Source organism: Lemur catta, chromosome 10 (genome assembly GCF_020740605.2).
Source record: "Lemur catta isolate mLemCat1 chromosome 10, mLemCat1.pri, whole genome shotgun sequence".
In the NCBI taxonomy this organism is placed as follows: Eukaryota; Metazoa; Chordata; class Mammalia; order Primates; family Lemuridae; genus Lemur; species Lemur catta.
In genome coordinates, this window is record NC_059137.1 from 58,963,736 (window position 1) to 58,981,589 (window position 17,854).

The following is a 17,854-nucleotide window of genomic DNA, read 5'->3' on the forward strand; positions in this document are numbered from 1 at the left end:
AAAACACTCCAAGAACCCCAAATCCAGATAGCAGTGGTCTCCAGCCATGAGAGATCTTCCACAGTTCTTCAAAAGTTGCCAACTTAGCTCTGAAAGGTAGACTGGTCTCCAGAATATCCATTGCCCTCAGATAACAGACCCTGCATAAGGTAAAGTCCTAATCCTACCCTCAAAACCTGTGAAACCTCAGTGAACTGAATCAAGCTAAAGCTGCAAGAAAGCTCAGACCCAGCTCAAATACAAATCAGACTGACTTCACTCCTACTCTAGGAACATGATAGAAGAAAGGGAATGCTGTTTCTGGAAATAATCATATTAAATTAAGTCACAAAAGACAAAACATCTAGCACACAATCAAAAAAGTACAAGGTACACTAAAAAGCAAGAAAATGTGATTTATGATCAAGAGAGGAAATGATAAATTCAAACAAGAGATGGAGAGAAAGAAAATAAATTTCATTAAAAGACAACTGCTTAAAATGGAAAAAAAAGAAGATATTAGAATTATCACACAGGGACTTTAAAAGTAGTGTGTTCAAAATGCCCAAGAGTCAGATCGCATCTGTACAAAAAATAGAAAAATCAGCTGGGTGTGTTGGCCCACACCTGTGGTCCCAGCTACTCAGAAGGCTGAGGCAAGAGGATTGCCTAAGTACAGGGGTTTGAGGTTATTGTGAGCCACAATGACACCACTTTACTCTAGTCAGAGTGAAAGAATGAGATTCTGTCTCCAGAAGCGGGGTGGGGTGGCGGGTGGAGTGGGGGGGTGGGGGCGGTGCTAAGGAACCTAATAGAAAAGATAGACAACACATGTGAAGAGATAGAAAAACTATTTTAAAAAACAAATTAGGCCAGGTGCAGTGGCTAATGCCTGTAATCCTAGCACTCTGGGAGGCTGAGGTGGGAAGATTGCTTGATGGCAGGAGTTTGAGGCCAGCCTCAGCAAGAGTGAGATTCCTGTCTCTCCTAAAAATAGAAAGAAATTAGCTAGGTAACTACAAAAAAAATTAGCCAGGCATGGTGGTGCACACCTGTAGTCCCAGCTACTCAAGAAGCTGGGGCAGGAGGATCGCTTAAGCCCAGGAGTTTGAGGTTACTGTGAGCTAAGCTGACACCATGGAACTCTAGCCCATGCAACAGAGTGAGATTCTGTCTCAAAAAAAAAAAAAAAAAAATTAGGCCGGGCGCGGTGGCTCACGCCTGTAATCCTAGCACTCTGGGAGGCCGAGGCGGGTGGATCGCTCGAGGTTAGGAGTTCAAGACCAGCCTCAGCAAGACCGAGACCCCGTCTCTACTAAAAAAATAGAAAGAAATTATCTGGCCAACTAAAATATATATAGAAAAAATTAGCCGGGCATCGTGGCACATGCCTGTAGTCCCAGCTACTCGGGAGGCTGGGGCAGTAGGATTGCTTAAGCCCAGGAGTTTGAGGTTGCTGTGAACTAGGCTGACACCACAGCACTCACTCTAGCCAGGGCAACAAAGCGACACTCTGTCTCAAAAAAAAAAAAAAAAAAAATTTAAAAGGTTAGAAATGAAAAAATATGACAATGTGAAATGTTGACTTCATTAGACAGATTTAAAACACACTAGAATTGGCAGACTAAAAGTTCAATGACTTTGAAAGCAGATGCATAGGAAGTACAATCATCCCTCAGTATTCATGTAGGATTGGTTCCAGGATGCCCTGCAGATACCAAATTCCACAAATGCTCAAGTCCCTTATATAAAATGACAGCATTTTCATGGAACCCGTGTATATTTTCCCATATACTTTAAACCAGCTCTAGATTATTTATAATACCTAATACAATGTAAATGAAAACTTAAATAGTTGTTAGATTGCATTGTTTAGAGAACAATGACAAGGAAAAAAAAGTCTGTACGTGTTCAGTACAAATGCAACCACTTTAGGCCTAACTACATTTTCGATCAATAGTTGGTTGAATCTGCAGATGTGGAACCCATGGATACAGAAGGCCAAATGTGTAAGACTGACAGACAAAGAGAAAAAAGAAGTTATAAAAATGAACACAGATCTAAGGTAAAATAAAAACTATTCAATTTATGTATAATTGGAAAGACAATGGGTAAGAAGAAATATTTGAAGAGATAATGACAAAGAACTTTCCAAAGGAGATAAAAGGCATCAACCCACAGATCCAAAAATCCCAGCAAACTCTGAACAGATAAATTTAAAAAACAAAATCAAACGAACACAAACAAAACATGAACAAAACACCTAGCTACATAGCAGTCAGAATTCTGAAAACCAAATGTAAAAAACAGATCTTAAAAGCAGAGAAAAAAATCCACATTCAGAAACAATTATATGAGTTACAGGTAACATCGAACCTGAAATATTGGAGGCAAATAGGCAGTAGATCAATATCTGTAAAATACTTAAACAAAAACCTGCCAACCTATAATTCTATTTCCAGGGAAATAAAGGCAAAATAGAAACATTCTCAGACAAAAATCAAACAGAATTTGTCCCCAGGACATCCACACAATAACGAATGCAAAAAATGAAGAAAAATGACATCAGACTTTCTGGTGGATCAGCAGGAAGGAATAAAGAACACCAAAAAGGGTAAATATAAAATCCTTTTTTAGTATCTTCAAAACATACACATTGGGGGGGGGGAGAGAGAAACATATTTTCATTAAAAGACAACTGCTTAAAACAAAAAACCCACTCAACATTGTGGAGTACAGTCTATAAAGAAGGAAAATGTAAAATAAGACTACAAATGAAAGAAGGAGTTAATGAAATTATACCATTGTGAGATTGCTATATTGTTCATGAAGGAGGATATTATTTGAAGGTAGACTGATGATTTAAAAATGGAAAATGTAATTTTCAGCAACTACATATAATAGAAGCCTCGAGAAATTCACAAATATTGAGTTCTAGGGAATACAGCTCACAAAACTCAACAATCATACAAGAAATACTGTTCCAAGAGCAGAAAATAACAAACAGTAGAATTAGATGCACAATGATCTCAGACACAAAATGAATTAAGAGTACAGTTAACCCTTGAACAGTTCAACAGTTCAACAACAGTTTTAGCTGCAAGAGTCCACAAATGTGCATTTTCTTCTACCCCTGAAGCACCAAGACCAATCCCTCTCTATCTTCCTCTTCTGCTTATTCAACATGAGGATGATGAGGATGAAGACTTTCATGATGATCCACTTCCACTAAATGGATAGTAAATATATTTTCTCTTCCTTATGATTGTCTTAATAAGATTTTCTTTTCTCTAGCATACTTCATTGTAAGAATACAGAATATAATACATATAATATACACAAAATATGTGTTAATTGACTGTTACCAGTAAGGCTTCTGGTCAACAGGGGCCTAGTAGTAGTTAAGTTTTTGAGGAGTCAAAGTTTCACACAGATTTTCAACTGTGCACTGGGTTCGGCATGCCTAACCCTTGCATTGTTCAGGGTCAGACGTATTTTGATATGTTTTAAAAAATAAATGAGTGTAATTAAAATGTAAAAAAGAAACTATAAATAAATGGCAAAGGAATTTTTTTAAAAACAACAAAATAGAAATTCTGGAACAAAAAAAAATCATTGAAATTAAAAACTTAAATGTTATGTTGAATAGCAGGTTTCTCTTACTTAAAGAGAGAATGAGAGAACAAAAAGATAGAGGTGAAAAAAACTAATCAAAAACTAATACCAAAAACTATTCAACAAATGGTTTTTAGAATGTCAGGATCCAACTGAATGAATGTGTGTGTGTCCCTGATTCATAAAACTAAATTACAATTTATTTAAAAACAAAACACAACTATAAAAGTATTAAAAGAAAACATAAGCAAATATATTGATGAAGTTAGGGTGAATAGGACTTCTCACAAAATTTAAAATATAAGACATCAAAATTTTAAAATTTTAAAGGATAATAAAATATAACATAAATTAACATAAGACAAAGAATATTCCCAATACATATACCAAAAATTGTTTTCCAGAAAATAGTTTTTAAAACCCACACTTTTGAAAAATGTGCAAAGGACTCAAAGATGACTCATTGCCAATGAGCACATGAAAAGAACCTCAAGAATAAAGGAAATAAAAAATCAAATAAGGAGATCTAACTTTAGATTTTTAACTTAGAAAATGTCTAGTTTTGAGGTATGTGGGTTGTTACAATGACTTTAGAGAGGAATTTGGCATTACCAATCAAAATTTAAATGTGCATAAATAATGACTCAGCAATTCAACTTCTTGCGATCTACCTTAAACATTTCCATCCATGGAGAAGGAGGAAATGTGCAATGACTATCATTTTATTTCTGTTTATAATGCAGAACACAGTTACCTCTGTGGGTAACTGGAATTATCAGAAACTTAAATTTTATTTAGAATGTCCAAATTTTTATAATAAGAATAGATTAAGGCTTGAAATTTTATAAAGTAATAAAAACAACATGGCAAATCCATAAACACTGAGTTATTAAAAATTATAAAATATAGTATTAAGGGAAAACACTAAGGCATGTTAAATAAATTGTGATACTATTTGGGTTCCCCAATAACAGCAAACCATAACACTAGGTTACACATAGAAAAGTTCTTAAAATCTAACTGACCAAATAGTAGCAGTAGTTCTCATAAAACATGAGATTTGAGAATTTGAGAATGTTGGAAATGGGAAACTTTCCTAGCAATATCTGGTACTTTTATATTAAAAAAAAAGAAAACCCATAGATACACAAAGTAATCCTTTATATATAAAAGATTGTAATTTAAAATTAATGTAACCATGAATGCTTATCACATTTTTTTCTATTTTCTTTTACTTAAATGAAAATCTTAAATGGGCACCTACGATCTCTTCTAGAGTTTTTCAGTGTAACATAACTTATTTCCAATCTTACCTATGGAGATATCAAAACTGTTCAGCCTTTCAGAACAAAATAAATAAATAAAATTAAACAGTCTGTGCTCATTGCCAGTCTTGTTTTATCTTATGTTTAATGAGCATGCTTTTTCCAGGAACAATAACACCCAGTAAAAAATGACTCACTACTATAACGATTTAGATATATTTCTAGTCAACCAATGTTCTCTAAAACAAATCAAAAAAATACATACACTAAAATGCCTGTTACAACATGATTACTCTATAATGCAGCTGTTGTTTCTGTCTCCCAAGAACAGCATTAAAAAAGCCATTCTGATGTATATTTTTCCCCCTCAGAGCAGCTAAAAGCTGAATGAAAAAATATAAAATCAGATCATATTCTGAACATTGTCCTTTTGCTGGTTTGGCTCCTTTCCCTAATCTAGCACCATTGACAAAATCCCCTTTTAACAATGCCAACTATTTTTAAAATGTGGTTTCATAAAAATATCACCCCTGAGAAGAATAGCTGGTATACGAATTCATAACATGTAATGATTTCTTTATGGCTCAGTTATTAAACCATGAAAAAGAGTGTTTATAATCAAAATGCTGACACAACATTAACAACAATTGTGAGAAGGGCATTGTTATAATATGGCTATCACAGTTGTTCATTATTTGTAGTAGAGGGAAATCATGTTCCAATGTCTCTTCTATAAAACATCAGTTAAAGAAATGCCAATACCAGCATTCTCAAACTGCCTCGTAAGAAGCTCTCATTTTAGCTAACATATCCACTAAACCACTAAAGCCAATTTTCAGTGCCATAGAAAAATTATGAGATTGAAGTACCCCCACAAACACACCCTCATTTATCTGACAAATTCATAACAGAAATGCAAAACCATAAAATAAGGCTGTCTGAGCTGGTAAAACAAAGAGTAATTAATCACATTAACAGAAAACTAGTGCTGATCAACAAAACATGGGAGAACATTTCTGGATATGCGGCTCGTTTATCATGGCTGAAGAGAGGATAGGATCTCACCTAAAGACAGGGCTGGCATGAGTTCTGAGTGATTAGGAAATTGAATGGCAGGTGTCCAGCAGCACCTTTGAAAGGAAATTCACAACGTCCAATGAATTTTATACCACCAAGTTCTCTAACTCAGATGCCCACATCTAGTTATATTATAAGTGAAAACATTGATTCATTTGACAAATATTCATTAATCCCCATTATGTCCTCTAGACACTGAGCAACAGCAGTGAATGACAAAGACTTTGCCCTCAAAAAACTTATTAATACTGGAGAATGGGGCAGACAAAATAAACGAGTGGATTTAGAAGATGTGAGAGGGTGTTAAGTGCTATGGGAGTAGCCCAGGGACCTAGGGAAAGGCGACACAGGCAGATCTTGGCCTTTTCTGATAAGGAAAGGTTGTCAGAAAGAAAGAATAATGATATCTGATAAGGCTACACAGTCCATGAAAAAAGGTGATGGCTTTTCTCTAACTGGGATGGAAAGCCATGGTAAGGTTTGAGCAGAGCAAGGACATAATCTGACTTACATTTTAACTGGATCACTCCAACTGCTGTGTTGACAGCAGACTCTGAGGGGTGTGTTGGTAGAAATGGGAAGCTAGCAGGTTTGTGCCATAATCCAGGAAAGAGGTAATGAGTGAATTAGGCCTGAGTAATACAAGCAAAGGGGATCAGAACTGGCCAGGATTCAACATTCATTTTGAACATAGAGAAGACAGGCTCTACTATCAGAGAGATGTGGGGTATGAGAAAAAGAAAAGCATCAAATCTAAAGTTTCTGGCTTCATCAGGTAAAGGCCTGAGATCCCATGCATTGGAAATGAGGAAGCCTACAGGAGTAGATCTGAAATTCCATTTGGAACACGGTGAGTTTGAGGTAATTATTGGACATGCAAACAGAGATGCTGCACTGGAAGATGGCTCTATGGGTCTGCAGCTCAGGGGAGGTGGAGCTGGAAATATAAAGACACAAGCCACAATGAGTAGACGTTATTCAAAACCATTAAAGCTATGCGACCGATGAGATCACCAAGTGGGTTAGTGCACAGAAGAGGTCCAAGAGCTGAACGCTGGGCAACTGTAACATTACCAGGTTGGGGAGATGAAGAGGACCCAGCTACAGAGAATAAGAAGTGGCTGGTGAAGCAGGAGGAAACGCAGCAGACTCCACAGTGCTGGAGGCCAAGTGAAGACATGCTTCAAACAGGAGGCGGTGACCAACAAATGATGCCAGTGAAACAGACACGTCTACGCAAATGGGGCAAAGCCTATAACTGGAATAGGTTTAAGAGAGAAGAAGCGGAAATGGCAAAACTAAAGACAAGCCTTTTAAGGAGCTTTAGTACATAAGGGTGCAGAAGTATAGAGAGCTGGCATGGAAGAAAAGTCAAAAGAGTACTTGGGCTCGAAGAGGGAAGAAACAACAGCAGATGTGCATGGCAATGGGAATCATCTAGAGAGAGGAGTATTGATGATGTGGAAGACAGAGGCATGGATTATCAGAACTATGACCCTATGGAGAAGGGAGGGAATGGCCTCACAATTACAGAGATTACAGATATGACACAGGTGGAAACTTGCAGATCTCTTCTGATGCCTTCCTGTTTCTCAGTGAAATATGAAGTGAACGTATTAGGTGTGAGTAAAGGAGGAGGAGGAAGTGGGGAAGTTTCTAGAGAGAAGGTTTAAACAGTCAACCAGGAAAGTGGTAGAGAGAGTGGAAGATGGGAATGCAGTATTAATTACTGGGTCCTGTAAGGCTGGTGGCAGGTACCCCTCCCTTCCCTAATGGAAAAAAGAAGAAGTCCCTCCTATCCCTCAATACCCGCCCCAATGCTGAAACAAAGAAATTCCTCACTCCTCCCACCGACATCTCCTGGCCGAAGAAACTCCCATCCCCCAGTCCTAAGAACCTATATAAACACACTCAGAGTGCTGGGCGGGGCGGCCTCTCTGGTACCACTCCGTGGGTCCCGTGAGGCTCGCCCGGGTCCCTCTCTCGGGACTCATTACCCCCACCCGGGGGCGCTCTAATAAAGCCTCTTTACTTATCTCTTTCAACTCTGCTCGTCTTTCTTTCTCTGGCGCCGGCCACTTCAAAGAAACCTTACAGGTCCCACTGAGGACCCACTTAAGTGACAAATTGAAAGCAAGAGCAACCCACATACTGTGTGTTTCTCTCCAACCATATTCAGCTACAGGGGTGCAGGCGCAGAGTACTTAGGGAGTTAGATTGACCAGAGTAAGTTATGCTGAGTGAGAAGAAGAAAGTGGCAAGGGAGCTGAGAGTGCAAGTAAGGGGATGTAAAAACAGAAGCAAGAACATGAGGAGGCAGAGAGATTGACAAATTGGGCACATCACTGCATCCTACTGTTACAGTAAGGTTAAAGGACTTTGCTGCAGTCCAGAAACCAAACAGTGTGGCCTAGAAAAACAGAAGCGATTTGGGCAGAGTAAGATGCCTGACATCAAGAGGTGAGACTGAGGATGCAACATACCTGTGCAACATGAAACTAATGACCCTTTCAAAAGGCTTTCTATTGAATACAGTATTGGTTCCCCCAATAACAAACTACCTCATACACAGTGGCTTAAAACACCATCAATGTGTACAGCTCAGTAGGTCAGAAGTCCAAAATGGACCCAACTGGACTAAAATCAAGGTGTCAACAGAGCTCATTCCTTTCTGGAAGCTCTAGGGGAAGATCCACTCCCATACCCTCTCTCTAGCTTCCAGAAGCCATGCAAATTCTTAAGCTCTTGATCATCCTCCTCCTCCATCTTCAAAGCCAGCAACAGAGAGTCAAGTTCTTCTCACACAGCACACAGACATCACACTGACCTCTTCTGCCTCCTTTTTCCATATTTAAATGCCTTTGTGATTACGTTGATTGTACCCATCAGATAATCCAGAATAATCTTCCTATTGAAGGCTCAGCTAATTAGCAACCGTAATTCTATCTTTTACCATATTTCCCTTTTTGGCGCAACATATTTACAGGTTCCAGGGATTAGAATTGGAACATCTTTGGTGGGAGAGGGATGCACTATTTTGTATGCTACAAAAACCATTGGCCAAAACAATACACACACATGAATCACAGCTGAGAGTTACTAATCTGCCACTCTGGTTTGAGATGAGTATCCCCAACTCATGAGTATCGCATTAGTACAAATATCCAAGTTAATTATTTGTACTTAATGATATTATATGAATGTCATTTCCTAGGGTATACAGTTGAGCTAAAAATAACCAAATAGATTTAAAAATATTATTTTTGAGTATTTACATGAAAAACCAGCATTGACTCACTTAAACCATAAGTATTTCTGAAGATTTTCAGAATGAAAATTTTTAAGTACTTGAGGTTTTCAGAGCAGCTGTCTGGTAGCTGTGTAGCAAGGCGGGCACATGTTAGGTGGCCCGAGAAGAAGCATCTACATAATGTAAAACTGGTCAGAGGTAATCTACATGGAGCCTACTACATTTACATAAGAGTATTTCCAGGATCCTGAGCAAAGTACTTTAAGCTGAACATACTTCTTAACTTTGTTAAAATTATACAACACTTGGCTTTCAAATAAAAACCTAGCTGGTTTATTCTTTCTTCCCAACATGACCATCGATAACAAACAGCAAAGTACAGGATTTCTCCATCATGCCACTGGATTAATTTTTGCCATTCATGAGAAACGCCTGCACTGCAGCTCCCCCACCCCCGCCTCCACTCTTCCTGGGGATCTCTCTCCTCATTGCAGAGATGTGCCTTGCAGCCCAGTGACCTAAAGGCACGCACAGCCGGGTGTGCAGTATAGTATGGTAGGCTCCCTGTAATGCCACTCATTATTCTTCCTGACTTTACTTGTGCTCTCTGGTTGAAGCACTAAAGATTAATGAGGCATTTGTTCTCAATCAAGAAGCTATTTATGAATACAGTTCCACTTACAGTAAGCTATGTAGACTTCTCTTTCTCTCCATTACAAAGGGGAGGAGGGTATTGAGCAAAAGGGAAAGGAAAGAACAGAGAAAAATGATTTGTGACTTTTTAGCCTGTAAGCAATTCCCTAACAGAAAGGTTTCCGCATCATAGCTGTGCTGTCAGGATAACTGATATCCTCAAATGTGCTGTTCTGTTTGGTTAAAGTAAAATAATTATTACCACCCTGGCCTTTCTGGGCCGAGGTTTAAGTCTGCAGCTGTTCAGAATAATTTGCTACCTTAGGAGGCAAGAGGTAATTTTGAACCCAAATGCATTACCTCAAATGGGAGAGTAGGGTCCTGGCTAGTGGTTTACAGGGACACCTGGATGGGGAGGAACAAGATAAGCAAAAGCCACCACTTGGCTACAAACAGCCACCACCCACTGGTGAATGCCCTGCCTTTGACAAGAATTGGGCCTTTCTTTTTCCATTCGTTCTGCTTTGTATGAGGATTAAAGTCAGCCTTGCAGGCTGACAGCCTCTCATCACCTGGTCTTGACAGTATCTCTTGGAATTAAAAAAAAAAAAAATCAGCATAAAACAGATCAGAGGGAGCAGCAATGCCACCATGACCCCTCAAGGCCATAAGCCAATCTGATCTCAAAATCAATCGCTCTGATCTACAAAGCCACTTCAGAGCTCTTCACAAAAGAAAAATGTCATCCCTGTTGTCAGTTGGGAAATTGGATTCAGGAGATTATCTGGTTCTGGGAAAGTTCCTCTGGGCAGAAACTAGACCAAATATGAAAGGGAAAGGAACCTACTCTACTCAACCACCCAATAATGCTAATTCTTCTGTATTAAGCAGATAACCAGTAACACCAGAAGGTAGTACTGACTATATTTCCAATGTAAACAAAAAAAACCCAGTAAAAAACACTGCAGAATTAGGTCAGTTGTTCAGCCTTCTTCCCACTCTAAAAACAAGTAGCTGAGTAGAATGAGTCCAGGCCTGGGAATCTGGAGGCCTCAGCACAGCCTTGAATCCTGGCTCCCTTATCACACAGTGGCTGATCCTGGGCAAAGGAATTGCTGCTTTCTCAAATCCTCTGCCTTACTATCTCTAAAATGAGATTTCTGAGGAAATGCAGAATTCTGAGTCTTTGTCAGTGTTAAGTTCTGTGGAACCTGAGAAAATTCTATCCCTACTACTAATATTAGTTTATATCTAAATCACTACTTATGAATTTGCAGGTACAAAGTTAAAACATAAAACTACTTTTTCTATATAAACCAGAAGATTCCCAAAAGCCCAATGACTGATAATTTCTTACATCAATCATGAGCCCCACTATTTTTACTTAGGGGATTAGACAGGGGGAATAAAGGTTGGGTTACAGAATAAAATAATAGAATCCTCAAAGATACAGATTTTCTTTAATAATCTCCACCCTAAGAGAACTGCTGCTCTAGATAGGAAAGAAAGATCTTACCTTCAGATTCAACAGAATGGAGTCAGGATTCCTTCTAATCAGATGTGCCGCCACCAATGGTGGAAGTCAAAAACTTTAGCTAACAGTCTTTCTCCACCCACCGATTACCACACAGAAAGAAGTAAATAGAGAGTTACAGGGGTTGGAGCTTCCTTGTTCCCAACGATGTCAAGAATTACCAGCTTTCCAAGAGATGAATAATTTATACCTGAGACTTAAGGGTGGGAGCTGGACTAAGGTACCCTGCAAAGATCAGGAGTTCTGATAAATATTTTCCAGCGAATGACTTACATTCTTTTTTTTTTTTGAGACAGAGTCTCGCTTTGTTGCCCGGGCTAGAATGAGTGCCATGGCATCAGCCTAGCTCACAGCAACCTCAAACTCCTGGGCTTAAGCGATCCTACTGCCTCAGCCTCCCCAGTAGCTGGGACTACAGGCATGCGCCACCATGCCCGGCTAATTTTTTCTATATAGATTTTTAGCTGTCCAAATCATTTCTTTCTATTTTTGGTAGAGACGGGGTCTCACTCTTGCTCAGGCTGGTCTCGAACTCCTGACCTCGAGCGATCCACCCGCCTCGGCCTCCCAGAGTGCTAGGATTACAAGCGTGAGCCACCGCGCCCGGCCCAGAATGACTTACATTCTTTAGCCCACAAGATTTAGCAACAATGTGGGGGTGGGTTTTATAAAGACCATTACCTCAGGGAGTTCTAGAATTTAATTTTTTTACTATATTTAGGTAGTGAAAAGACCCAGGAACCAAATAAAACAGCCATGTGCAGCACTAAAGGGCATGAATGACAACCATTGCTCAAACTGTAGGTGCTATTTACATTTGAGCAATTAAGAAAAAACGTCATCGGCCACCAATTTTTTTTTTTTTTTTTTTTTTAGACAGTCTTACTCTGCCACTCTGGGTACAGTGCAGTGGCATCATCATCGCTCATTGCAACCTTAAACTCCTGGGCTCAAATGATCCACCTGCGTCAGCCTCCCTAGTAGCTGGGACTACAGGCATGTGCCACGACGCCTGGCTAATTTTTCTATTTTTAGTAGAGTCAGGGTCTCGATTTAGTTTAGGCCGGTCTTGAACTCCTGAGCTCAAGCTATCCTCCCACCTTGGCCACCCACAGTGCTAGGGTTACAGGCGTGAGGTACCATGCCCGGCCAAAATGTTTATTTTTAATCACTGCAAGTGGATATTTCATTATTTGTAAGAGGAAAGGAAAAGCTAATTCCAAATGATAATCAAGGTATAGACTGTTCATAACTCATTGTTATCTCATTTTTAAAAATGAACAAATAAGTAAAATAATGGGCACAGTGAATATATGTATGGCCAAACTGAAAACCCCTTTCATGTCTGGATTTTGATTTCTTAAAACTGTTTTGGGAAAAAGAAACAGAATGTTATGTTTGTTATACATATACAACTTTCATTATTATTCTGCAGAGTACAGTAACTGCTTTTCAGTAGATAATAAATGTGTGTAATTACCTAGTTTATGCATTTCATTATATAGAATGAGAATTCTAACCTATTAAGTGTATTTTTATTTTTCATTACAAAATCTACTTTTTCATAGCATGGCAATATTCATCCAAGAATATAATGGTATAATGGATAGCTGTTTTTTACACCATATTACTATCAAACGTAAATATTCAAATTCCCCTGAATTAAATGTAAAGGGATATATTGAAATAAAAAGGAATTTAGAGCATAATGTGCTCTGCCACACATTCCCAAATGGCAGGTAGAGAGAGTTACAGCAAGGCCTCAAAATAATTTTTATTAGACTTTATTTTTAGCACCAATTTTAGGTTCATAGAAAAGGAAGGTACAAGGACTTCCCATATACCTCCTGCCCCCATATATACATTACCAATCTCATTATCAACATCCCCACTAGCGTGGTACATTTGTTATAATTGATGAACCTACATTATCAACATATTATCACCCATTATCCATGGTTTATACAAGATTTGTTGTACATTCTATGAATTTGGACAAATGTATAATGACATGTATCCACCACTACGGTATTATACATGGCATTTTCACAGATGAATAATATGTAATGATGAAAATGTAAAATGATGTGTAAATTGCCATCTGGTCAATAATTACCAGTGTCCCATGCTATTCTAACACTTTTCTGTTATTTATCACCTCTAAGTAGGTTAAGAAGTACTTGAATAAATTTAGTATCCTTGAAGGCCCCCAATTTTATAATAAAAACTAAAGGAAATGGAAATACAAAGCGAGCCAGAATCAAGAGATTTTAGGGTCAGGGTGAAACTTGGTTACACATCGCTAGTCAAAACTTATTATGTTGCTTTTAAATCTCCCTTCAATTTAGATTTTATTTAGATTATAGGTTTGTGAGCTACTGCATTTACATTTTCCCTGCCTACCCACAAGAATTATTTAAGGTAGTAAAAAAGCTCCTAGTAAAACATAGCACAAATGACACTTTGTTTGGAATTTTTCAAACTGACAATGAAAAACAACAGCACAGGCTTAAAGCTGCAATGTACAAAAGACTGGCAACTCCTGATTGGTCACTCATAAATCTGAGTAGGATGTGAGTTTCTGTGACTTCCTATGATGTTACGTTACCAATCTTCACATGTCGTTTTCACTCCCATCTATGGCACTCTAACAAAACCCTGCATCCCCCACCTCCTGAAAGGTCCCTGAAGAAACATCCAAATTCCCTGGGGAGAAACAACTACCAAAGCATTACTTACATTATCCCTTAAATTTAAAAAATAATCTTATTCAAATTCCTTAACTTTTTTAACCTCCTTATATTTCTTTATTCTTTAGATTTCTCTTATAACTTCTTCAGAAGATCACATAGAAAATCCTCCCATTACTTACCAGCAACTACTTTCTAATGCTCTACAAAGTATAAGGGCAAGGATTATTAATTTTTTAGAATAAAGTGAATATTTAGGTTACCAGTTTATTCCAGACATTTAACTAACATCTTCCTTCATAATTAGAAGTAGACCCCAAAAGTACCTTTCAAGTATTCCACAAAAAGACTCAAAAAAATTTTCAATGTGGGGATAAAAAAATGGTGGGGAAAAATTCCATGAAGAAAGCAATACGAATTCTGAATTTTTATGATGACAATATTAGCATAACATTTTCAATTAACAGTGACTTGCAGTAGAAACTGATGCACAGATTAGACACAAACTATAGAAATTTAGGCAAAAAGTGATGAGATACCTAAGAGTAAAAATAACGAGACAGATACTAAAATCAGAGTACTGACTTTCTACACCTAAAAACAGGACTTTATAATGTTTGGAATAAAATGACAACAAAGGATTCCAAACAAAAAGAGCCATAAATAAAATAATCTAGTAAAGGTGGTTTATAAATCAAAAACAGTATTCAGGTAGTTGTGTCTATTTATCTAAGCAATACTAAAATAGCACAAAGCAGGGGCTCAAAGCAATGATGTCTAATCAGAACTATGAATACACAACCCCAATAGACAGTTATTCTGTAGAGGTCTTTGTAAGTTTCATCTCATTTCATTTGAAGTTGGGCATGAAACTATAATCCTAGAATCCAAATTAGGGTATAATACCAAATTAAAACTAGCCTCCTTCTCAAGCATATGCAGCTTTTGTTTCTTATTTTAATTGACTTGAACAGAAAAGATAAGAAAACTGGTAGCAAAATGGATCAGAGTGAGGTCTGAACCTAGTATTTGGAAATGGTGAGGGCACAGGTGGTCACAAATAAAGATATGGCCCATACCACTATGATCTCAAGCTTCCTGCCTCATACCCTATTATGTCAGAAATGATCCAGCATTATACCAGGTGTTAGGGGTGTTATAGAGATAAATGAGACAGGGCTCTGTCCTCCGGTTACTTAAAACCTAGCAGAGAAACTAAGTCCAGAGTGACACCCACTCTTTAAAACTGGTAAATAAAAAGACAACTGGTCTATAAGCTTTGATTCCAGCCTTGCATAATCCTCCACTAACTTGCCCAGGTTAAAGTTGACAAAACTTACCACATTCTAACATATTAGTTTATTTATTTATTGTCTGGGATTAGATGAACTAATAACTAAAATACCTTGCTTCTAAAATATTATTGATTCCTAACTCTATGATAAACTGCTATTATAATGTAGTCTTTCTTTTTAAAAACAATCTTTAAAAATTAAAACTACCGCATACAATTCTCATACACCTTACTAAAAATAAATACAAGGTGTTGAAAAGCACTTATGATAAAAGGAAACAAATATTAATAGCATAATCACATTGGATGTGTAATCTTATGGTCCAAGCTAAATATGCTATAGGAAGGAATATTTTGCATTCCTGATGAATAACTCTTACCTTCACAGGGCATGTTAAAAAAAAAATCCTAGGAAATAATTAGGAATGAGAGTTAGTGAAGTACAAGCCAGCACCAAAATATTATCTGACGTCAGCTGCACTATGAGATATCCACAAGCTCCTTTATATTTTCTATCTTTAAAAAAGCTAGGGCTCCTCTGGAATCTTAAAACTGACAGTGTGAGATTGATTGCTCAAGAAGTTAAGTCTAAGGATACTTTTAAAATGCAATCATTCCAGCCACAAAATTCAAAGAAATCATACTTAAGTGTTTAGTAAAAATTAATACTGCAACACTCACTGCCACACTAAATCAGAGTGTTAAAGTCAGAATATCAATATTGTCAGTTACTTCTCTGCAGTACTTAAACTGCATTCAATTATTTTTTAGGAGAAATAGGAATGGAGCTTTGCAGACAAAGTATACTCAAAACGGATAAATTAAAAAAACAATTGTAATCCACCGTGAATTCAGATCATTTCCAATTAGAAACAAGAAATTATGTCAGTCTTAAAATCACTGTAAAGTTATATTCAAGAATTCCCAGTTCTATTGCAAATTGAAAGAGATTTACATGGTTGCAATATTAAAACACAAATGGCATATTATAGTTTTTGAGGGGCAAAGGGTTAAGATTAATGGGAAGATGCTTTAAATCTATTCCAAAGAATGATTAAACAGAGGACTTTCTTTTTAAAACATGCTATGTGAAAACAGCATGATCAACCAGAACCAGCTTTAGAATCAGGGTGGGTGGCCTAGGCCTGGCCCTGGCTCTGCCATGCAAAGGACAATGGTACCTTGGACAACAGGACTGCTCAGTGTGTGAGCACAGGAGCCAGGCAGTAACTGCGGATGGAACAGAGAACTCTTAATGCAATGGTGAAGTGGATTAGATGATCTCTTAATTTGTAAATTTATTCTTTGGGGTGAGTGAGAGGACATGACCAGATAGATATCAAACTGATGCTACAAGACTTTACTGGGGTTCAGACAATAGGAACCATATGGTAAATAAGAGCTAGGTACATTAATAAGAGCTAATATTTATCCAGTCCTGATTATAAACAGGACTTCCTGGCTATTTTAAAGATGCCCTACATTTATATAGTTTTTTTTTAATTTAATGATCATACAAAAGGAAATACAGTCATGTGTCCCATAATAAAGTTTCAGTCAAAAGACAGCATACATGACGGTGGTCCCGTAACATTATCATATTGCATTTTTACTGTCCCTTTTATATGTTTAGATATATAAATACTTACCAATGTGTTACTACTGCCTACAGTATTCAGTACAGTAGAAGCCACAGGCTATGCCATATAGCCCAGGTGTGTAATAGGCTACACCAACTAGGTTTATGTAAGTACACTCTATGATGCTTGCACAATGACGATATTGTCTAACAACATGTTTCTCAGAATGTATTTCAGTCATTAAGTGACACATGACTATACCAAAAGTCATGAGTACACCAATGCACACATCTCTTAAATAGGAGATATTACTTCTGATATTAAATATACCAGATTAGTTGGACAATAGTCTCCATATCTACTTCCTTTCTTCCCTCACTACCCAAAAAAAAGCCAGCAATAAAATCATTCGGAAAAATAATCCCTCACATGCCTTTAATTTATAATCACCATGTCTATTTCCACACTGAGAGCTAAATATACAGAGTCATGACATAAATTCTCATCATGCAAGGCATATTCTTTATATTGTCCTTCAGGTTTTTAACTCTGGTTGCAAGGAAATTTAATTCTTTGTCATTAGAGATCATTGAGAAATAAAGCAAATGCTACTATTATAACTGAAATCATCAAACTGAGCAACTGCTATGCATGAGTCAGGGACTCAGTGTTGAGATCTGGTAGTTTTTCACTTTCAAGAATGTTCGGATTGTTCCTTAAAGACAGTTTTTAAGAAAAATGAAAGCAGAACCTAATTAAATGGCAAAAGCTGTGACACAGTAGATAATGGAATCAAAGATTAGAAGTAAGCTTAACTTTCAACAGGGTCTTTAGGAAAAACAATTTATAGCAAAAGTGTTCTGTGTCCCCCAAATAGGGAATCAGTTGTTATTAAATGTTCTATGTCAAGTTCACAACAAGGCACAACACACAGTAG

The 17,854-nt window shown here is 37.4% G+C and overlaps 1 protein-coding gene across 5 annotated transcripts in view; it reads right to left on the reverse strand.

Annotated features, from left to right (window-relative positions):
- The window catches only part of KDM4C (lysine demethylase 4C), a 358,852-nt gene that overhangs the window by 121,391 nt on the left and 219,607 nt on the right, over positions 1-17,854 (reverse strand). The gene's annotated exons all lie outside the window — the stretch shown is intronic.